We start from the raw sequence: 9629 nt of genomic DNA, 5'->3' as shown, positions 1-9629 counted from the left end.
AAAATGTATCTGCAGTAGACCTGGTAGGTATTTGATCTCCAGATTAACTGGCTGGCTCAGTATTAGGATGGAATTTAGAGAGAAATTACCTCAATCTGTGAATTCTTAGTAATCTACAATGAATAAAATCATCACCAGTTTCCAGGAAGATGTTCTTTTTTGAGTTATACTATGCAATATGCAATACCAATTCTTTTCACAAGAGTTTTAAAGGTTTGTAGGCTGTAAAAGCCTATGCCACGTCATTCAGAAACCATTTTTATTCATCCATGTATTTTCCTTTTCTAGGATGTAGGATGCTTTCCTGACGTAATTCTTGGAAAGGCCAAAATGGCTTTAACTCCCACCTCCCCACTCTTTTACTGACTAGATCTCTAGGTTAAGGAAGTTCATCAAATTTGTGGCTCATTTGAAAGTCTGAGCACCTTAAGGTGAGTGCAGGTGACTTGGATACACAGTAAGAAAGGGTAAACTGCCTCTGGGAAGAGGTTGACGTGCATGGAATACCTTGACAGGCTGTCTACAACAGGTAAAAATTTTTTAATTGATCAAAAATGAGACAAATTCATCCAGCCCCTTTGGGCTTTCTTCCTTCACATAATGGTTTGTGTTCTTCAAGTATTGTCTTTCTGTAGGAAAAAAATGATTATTGAAAACTGAGTTTTTCAGAGCTAAAAAACATTAAGTGAAATGAAGTCACAGAAGCAAGTTTTCACATAAGGCACTAGAGCAGAGAAATTACCTAGAAAGAGCTCAAGAAGATACCCTGGGAAAAGTAGAGAGTTGCAGCTAAAATATTTTGGCTTATCAGTTTTTGCTGAATACTGGGAGTTCTGTGCAGAATATGCAGACTGTCACAGCTGCTGTTGTAAAAAAGCTGTCAAAGAAGCACTAAAAGATCTGAATATTATTGGGTATTTTAAAAGCCCGTAGGACTGCAGTTGTCTTTGAGTCTTCACGTTAAATTATTATATAATCCAAGTGGCTAGTTATTTGTTGGTACCAGGGGTGTTTTTCTTTGAATATCAGTGAATTTCTTCTACCAGTAAAATACTTTGTAAAAATCAAAGTAATGTTATGTAGCTGTTGCTCTTTTCAGAGTCTGCAAAAAGCACATTGTATTGCTTGAAAGAGCATCAGGTGATGTTACCTTCAGAAACCTCTTAATAAATGACTTGAACAAAAAGAGCTAGCTTAGTTTTTTCATCTAGATCAGTTTTCCTAAGAAGATGAGCTCCAGTTGCTCAAACATTGTGTTAATATTGCTAAGTACTGTAAGGATGGGTGGAAGGTAAAAGCTGTGTGAAATATAAAGGATATGTGACAGTTGTAATGTAAGGACATTTTTCGACAATATTATTTAAATAAGCAAAGAGAAGACACAGAAAAAGTAATAAACTCTACCTCAATACACAGACTCAGGAAAAAGAGATAACAGAGACAATATCTATGACCAGATCTCCCAGCTCACAGATTGAGGCAACGCAGATGAACAAATCACTCAAGGCCTTGGAGAGGTTCCATCAGCTTTTTGTAACTGATAAGAAGGGGTGCAGTGCAGGAGGAAGAGTGTCACAGTTCTCTCAGAAAAAAAGCAAACATTTTAAGAATCTTTGAGGGGCTTAAAGGCAATGGATGAAACTGACTATAGGATGTTAGGGGATTAAAAACAAAGGTTGACAGAGTTGGCTGAGGTAGACAATAACATTGAAGTGAAATCAGGTAGTCATATATCTATAGGGACAAGACATCAAGAGCAACGGAGACACCTTTGAAATATAAGTGAAAGAGCTTACCCCCTTGCCCTGAAAGGCTGATGAACACCCACTGCCTGTCTGAGCTGAAAGAGTAGTCAGGACTTTTATCAAAATAGACAGGAGTACCTAGTTTGTGTCATTCTTCATAAAAAATATAATAATCTGCAGCATGTGGTGGGAAGCTTCACCTCTTCCAGTAACATCATATTTACTTGCCAGTTACTCATAAGAGGGAAAACAGACCACCTCACAAACCAGTGGGAGAAGAGAAGCCTGTGAAACAGTCATAGTCAGGGCAGTCAGCCTTTCACAGATATTCTTGTTGTGGTGGCTCTTTGTACTTGCCCATTCTGGAGTACTCTGCCTATATTGGGGGATATTTTCTATCATGGTTATATGTTGTTCTTCATCCCAAAACCTCAGTCTAGTGTAACAAGTTTGATACCCCCATTCAATAAGTGAAACAGTAGAAATCAGTTGTATGGAAGCTACAGACATATCCTGTCTCAGTGAGGATCTGTAACAGGCTATCCTAACCCTCAACCCTCTGTTTTAATGACCCCCTCATATATATATAAAACACTTAAATTGTCTGCTATCCCTAGGACTGTGAAAATCTTGAGATTGTTGTTAGATCTGTAAAAATTCCAGATCACATTTTTTTATAATAGACGAATGCAATATTATATCCAAAGAACAAGGCACTAAACAACCACTGAAGAAATATCTTTTACAGATCAAAGTATTTTTCTTCACTGTAATACACTGGCTTCTACACAGGAAAACTTAACGATAAAATTTACGAACTGTTGAAATTATAAACACACTTGCCATTATAAACATATAATGCATTCTATAAAGAGGCAAGGAGTAATCAGTAAGAAATGAAAGGGGAAATTTAGACTAGATTTTAGGAAGAAATTCTTTACTGTGAGGGTGGTGAGATACTGGAGCAGGTTGCTCATCAAACTTTGGACACATCATCCCTGGAAGTTTTCAAGGCCAGGCTGGATACGGCCTTGAGCCACCTGGTCTATTGGGAGGTGAATTGCAGAGGGGTTGGGACTAGATGATTTTTAGGGTACCTTCCACCCCTTAACATTCTGTGATTCTATGATTTGCCTTTTTTTGAGTTTTGTGTATGAAAACAAAAACTGTAGCTTTAGAAAAATGAGGGGGGTTGGCCACTATGTACTACTAAAATAACAATATATTGACATCTTTTACTTTTTTTTTTTTTGTGGTTTAATAATTTTTTTACAAGAAACAGCTACTTCGACAAATTGAAAGTACAGTGTAGCCATAAAATTGATGCTAAGTGTATGGAGGTCAAAGCTTACTTTGTGTCACACAATTGCTTGATGCAGTATTAGGTTAAATTGGCAACTGCATTGTCAGTCACTCATTAGAATAAGCAACAGGAAAAAAGAATCCAAAGATGGATAGTTGCTCACCTGTATTTTTCTACAGAATATGTTCAAACTTCCAAAACCACAGTATTATTCTCAGCTGCTTTATAACAGCTGAAAAATCTCACAGGCATCACAAATAATATAAATATAACCAAAGGTCACTGAATCTAATACAAATTTCTAAATTGATATCCTAGTGTGAAAAAGGAGATTTGCCATCTGAACGCTGTATGTGATGATAGTAACTTACTTTGGGGACAGAGTTGACATGGGAAATGTCAAAGATTTTTTTGTAACTCAGTTAAAAGGCTTTCCCCGTTTAAAAGGATTCTTGCTGTTGAGCTCATCAGAGCTGTCACAGCATACTTTCAGTGTCTCTCCAAAAGACACTGGAAGACACAGTGTGATGTGGGACTGACTATGTTACTTTTGAACAGCTACCGTTGTTTTCATACTGTATAGCCTCAGTAGAAGTTGTGGAAATTTCAAAATTTAGCAAAAAATGACTCACAACATAAATTTTTATAAATGCATTTTTATAAGTATTTGATAAATAATAGTAGTGATAACAAAATTTTTACATTAAGATCATAAAACATCTTATTTCCCTCTTAGAATTTGGTACTACTTTACAGCTTATTACTTCCATTTATTTCTTCTTTCATAAAAGTTAAGAAAATACTAAACACAGTTATTTTTTTCTTTGTAATTTTAGCAAGTGGTGCTGATGAAACATATCTTTCTGTTTTCCACTAAGTTAAAAATATCACAAGGGAGGTCAGGTGTGCAGTAATACAGAGATTTACATAACAGGATTACATGAAAATAAGCAGTTAGTTTTTCTGCTGAAAAAGCGTAGGGTAAGAAACCCAAGTTTTCCTTCAAAATCTGTTACTCTGAAATTGAAAGAGCAGGAGTAGAACAGGAAATGAGGAAAAACATCTCCTGCTCCTTGAGCACCACATACTTTCTTGATGCACTTAAAAGGTGTGCCGAAAACTATCACAAAGAACATGAGACAGCAACAGACTTTCAGAGTGGTACAAAGCTGAACAATTTATAATTGTTTAAATGCTTTGTCATAGATTTTTTCCCTATTTCCATTTTTAAAACACCATTGTAAAAATCGAATTTCCCATATAGAGAACTATAATGTTGTAAACTTTCATAGGAAAAATTCAGTATTGTACTCATCCACTGCAGTCAGCCTTTCAACTTTTATGTGAATAGCCATTTAAACTGCAGCAACTGGTCCTCCTTTGTTGCTGAAAATTATTCTTTCTAAACAACTTAGTTTGTAGAAGTAGGCTTGCTACTGAAAACTGGGATGGTGACAAACACACCTCTTTACAAATTATGTATAGGACCAGAGATAGCCAATTATTGAAGACAGCCTGCAGCAAAAAGTGGTAAAACTGGATAATAGTCATGAACCAGATGATCTGCCACAGTCCAACTTTTGGAGGTGAACTGAGGCCTGACAAAAAGAATTATCTGATCAAAGTGTAAGGCGATCTGCTTCGTAGCTATGAAGTGCAGAACAGTTCAGCTGAGAAACTAAAGGAAATATTTTGGGACTCACAACGTACAGGATATGCTGCAGGTCCTTGTGTCCACACTGCCATCAGTGCTCTCCAGACATCCCCCATCTGTGACTTCAGCCTTGGTGCCACTGGTGGGGGAAACATTTTGAATGCACCAGTGGCATACCCAAAAAACTTCAGGTATGGGGAGTATTACTTTGTGTCTTCCTGTACACTAAACCACTCATGTGCATGGCCTAAGAAGACAATTCTTGTAAGTTGCCCTTGCTAACAGTTTTATACCCATGGAGCTTCAGAGGTGTGGGTTTTCACAAGAGTTGTTAGTGAAACTATTAAATAAAATTTAGAGTAAGGTTCTAAAAAAGTGTTAGATGAGAAGCTCTCCTAAGCACTGGAATAACACATCAAGACTTTCCAGAAAATTAAAATCATACTGGTATGAAAAGGCAAATGTGTCTCACTTTTGGAGCATGAAGTTCATGGAGTATAACAGTGGAGTAAAACTAGTTTCATCTTTCCTGATACTGACTAAATATAATAGAGCACAAATTAGAAAATGACTCAGCATTCCATAATTCCATAATGCCAAGCCATTAATTTTGCCTTCAAGGTAGGTAATATCTCAGTCTTATGCAATGTGAGGTGTAACTAGATAATCAATCTACTGGTTCCTTAAACTCTGACCGTCTTTTACATTGTGAAAAGATACAAAGTAAAATTCAGAACTTAAATGGATTAAATAAAAGGATAATCATTGCAACAAGGTTTCACTAACTTTTATTCAAACAGCAGCATTTTCTGAATCCATGGCAAGATTTCTGCTTGACTTCTTGCAGCATGGTCTTTTTTGCTGAGGTGAACTTATTCAATATACAAATATAAGGAAGAGAAGAAAGAACCCAAAAGTACAATACAGTTTTGTAAGTGTTACACCTTAATCCTAAATGCTTTTAAAGCTGTAAATGTATTAAAGGATGCATCCTGAGAATGGCTTTTAATTTCAGTTGACAATAATAGGGATAAACATGTTTTGAACATCCACAGATATCCAATCCATAGATTATAATTTGCAGCCAAGTTGACATCGTACTGCTAGTAATACTGGGTGACGTGAAGACAGAATGAAATTAGTTTCTTTCATGGGATAAGGGTTTACAAATTGTTTCAGAACATTCAGCTCTTTGTATACCCTATTCATGTACATGAAAAGGTATATGAATTTATAACAGCAAACTTTGTTTTCCAGGGTGCTGAAAAGAACAATTTTTACACTGTTAATTTTCATTTCAACTTCTGGCCTTCCATCTTCCAAATTACAATGCACCAAAAACCAACAAAAAACAAACAAACTAAAACCCACAATCGCTCTTTAAATGAGATCTGTTTAATTGAGAGAGGAAAGCAGCTACATTTTCTGTTTCCCTCTTTTTCCACTATGTTTTTCTTTGAAGTTAAGTAAAACTCCAACTAGTTAATTAGCCAGGAACACTTAGATAAAGCTTTATTATTAAAAAATGCCGTTCCCTTACTCTACCTTGAATGCTCAAAATGCCAAATTGTTTAGGAAACTAATGACAGCTATTCACTAAACACTAATTTTTATAATTATTTTTTAAGTAAAATAGGTCCAAAAAAAATTTAATACAGCTGTTTCAGAGAGATTTTGTTCATAACTGCCTATCTGATCATCAGTGAATGAAGCTGGGAATAAGAATATCTCTGTCAGGTCCTAGGGATGTCAGCTGTCTTCAGTACATAAAAACCAACTCTCCCAATGAAAATACAGATTCATTTACAAAATCTGCAGGTACTACAAATTCAATTGTATTTTCCTATTTCCAGTCAAGCTTAGCACTTCAACAATAATTTACTCATAATCAGACTGAGTCAAAGCCAGCTGTGCCTCAGAATTGAAAATACCTTGTATTTCTTTAGGAGACTTCTGTTTAAAAAAGATTTTCATGAGATCAGAAAATGCAAGCTTATGCAAATACAATCATGCAAACCTTCTCTTTTCATGTCATCTTTGTGGCATAGAAAATCATCCTCATCCCAGGATTTACGGGTACTTTGTTGTCATACAATATTGTGCAACAATTTAGGAGAAATGAAAAATACATATAGTATTGCTATAATTCAGTCATGATTTGACTTTTAAAAGATAACATCAAAGTCAAGTAAGAGAGAAGAAATTTGGACCAATTTTTTGAATTCATTATCAGCTTAGTTTCATTAAGATACCATACTGTATGACTCAAGAAACATGCTCTTTCTTATCTGAAATGTATTTTGATGGATATTGTCAACTTCTTTTAATAATTTCACCTCGAAATAATTCTTAGAAAGGGATAAGACAGTAATTGCAAGAATTTATTTGAAATACTGCTCTAAGCATGAAAAATTATTTGTGCTTGACTGATTTTTCAGTTTATTAAAAAGGGTAAAAAACAAGTTTTCCCAATTTTATTCCAGATTTGCTAAAGATTGCCTGAAACATGAAACTATTACATATACCCAGTTTCACTTCAGTTACATTTTTAGTATGGAAAGTTCCCATTGATTTTGGTGTGACGAAAGAAGTTGCTGGACCTGGACCATAACAGAGGATCTCAACAATCTTCATATGAAGCATACATTTAAATTTAAATTTAAATATAATCTTAAATAAAGTCAAAACAGCAAAGAAATGTTTTCCTTTCTGTCCAAAAATTCAAGCTTCCAAACTCTGTTACAAGAAGGCTCAAACAAAAATTAAATATGATTTATGTTGAGACAGAACACACAGACACAACTAGTGTCTTGGCATCCCAGAGTTTAGATGACTCATCCAACTTTTGACTAACGGACTTTTCCTTGGGTTCCTCCACTGCTAGCTTCATCCTTTACCTCATAACATAGTTTTTTTACAAAGAAAAAGATATATTTTTAATTAGCAGGATGGCAAAAGTATCCCTCAAAAACAACTGTTCCAAGATGGAACCCTTGAGCCTAAACTTGAAAAAATTGTTACTGCTATTGTTTTTTGTAATACAGTCATTTGTAGGATTAGTTATCTGAAATTTCTATTACTACGTTTAGGTCTATTCTTGTTACTACTTCTTTTTTTGTTTTCTAAAATTTTTATTTGCCATTATTTTGACCAAATAGAAACTGGAGGCCTCAAGAAAATATATAAATATAACAGGAAAATACAAATGGCAAAGATGATTTTACAGTTCCTGTGCTAGAAAATATCTGCCTTGATATGATAATTTCCTTTTCTTTTTCCATCTTTTTCAAGAAAAAAATGAAAAACTGCAACTTGAACAAACTATCAGGGAAGATAACCAAAGATTAGGATAGATACACTACTTCTAGGTACAGACCTAAGAAGCCTGAGAAAACGGACTGTCTATATCTGAGAAGTCTGGGACTGACCAAAAAAGTGAACAGCTTCTACCTACAAATGCTTTTAGCTTGTCAGAAGAAGAGGTTTAGTCACTGAGAATGAAGTTGGCAGACAGCACCTACTGTAGATGGGCAGTCCCTTCCAGAAGTTGATCCCACTGCTTTTCACATTCTTAGCCCTCACTGATCTCCCTTACTCTGATTTAATTCCCTTGTTACGTTTCTCCATATCCATAAGCAGGGCTCGGTCCTGGCCCCTTCTCTGACCTCACTGGTATCAGGGAACATTGAAAATGTGATGCAGGGAGAATCAGGGGAGGAAAGTGACAGGAAAAGGAGAAGCTTTTTGAATCTTGCAGCATCCTAAGATGAAATCCCTCTCATGCAAAGCTGTGATGTGAAAGGAGGAAACCTTGGGAGCGAAAAAACAGATTTCAGACACCACCTAGATCCTTCCAAAACCCTTCTGCCTCCAGGCCTCACTTTCCCTACAGTGGGTCTGCATTATTATGTATCTTTATTTTTACTATATTTAACTTCCAGGCTAACAGCTACCATACCGACTATTCAGATCAGGATACCCAGCTGGGTAACCTTTGCAGTGTGGGAAGAATCATACGTCTTAGGTTCATTCTTCACTAGCACACACTGCATATTGTACAATTAGGTCAGATGAGTACAGTCCCCAGGGCCATGAAATGTCCCTATTACATGGGAGTATTTGAGGGGGAATGGAAGGAGGACACAGCCTTCTTCTACTCTTTCAACCTCCTTTACCTTTATTGAGAAAAAACTTTCAGCTCTGAAAAAGAGGCTTGGCTGCAGAAGGTGGATCACATGATGCCATGGCATATCTACAATACTGTGACACTTATTATCAAGTACATCTTGAAGTTTAATTGTAAGACAGTGACTTCAGGTAACTGCTGAGTGATCCACTACTTTCAGTTCAGAATTAGATGTCTGTCTCAGGCTGGGAATCACAAACCCAGGGTCTTGCACTTAGCAGACAAAACGAACTTTTGGTCCAACCAAAAGTTTGGACAATGGGTTAATTGGTCACTTCTCTATTTGAGTCAAGACTGGATTGGCCACTGTGTTCTGCCACCAGCAAGCTCCCCTCTATAGCTGCAACTTAGTAGGCATCAAGGCATGCCAGACCACAACCTGACAATGAGGTTTTGGGCTTACTCTAGATTTGAGCCCAGAGGTGCTCTTCTCACAAGTCCGAGTAGTTGGGCAAAGCCTGGATTGGCATTGAGGGGTGCTACCAGGCTGAATCACCCTCAGCTGCAACTTACCGATTTTGTCACAGGTGGATGGGCCACCTAGGGAAAGGACACATACTAGTCACCTATACAGTCCAATAAATATGGAAATAAACACCCCTGTCCCCCCAAAAGTGACCTCAGGCCTCAAACAAGGCATTCCGCCACTGGGAAGACGTAGCCTCCGGCCTTTCCGTGATATTAAGGGGGGGGGGGGGGGTAGCCACCGTAACCATCCGACGGTGAAGAGCGGGATCTTCA

This window comes from Chamaea fasciata, unplaced genomic scaffold, assembly GCF_029207755.1.
Source record: "Chamaea fasciata isolate MVZ Bird 193981 ecotype frontalis unplaced genomic scaffold, bChaFas1.0.hap1 SCAF_1, whole genome shotgun sequence".
In the NCBI taxonomy this organism is placed as follows: Eukaryota; Metazoa; Chordata; class Aves; order Passeriformes; family Sylviidae; genus Chamaea; species Chamaea fasciata.
Note: the sequence above shows the minus strand (reverse complement) of the source record.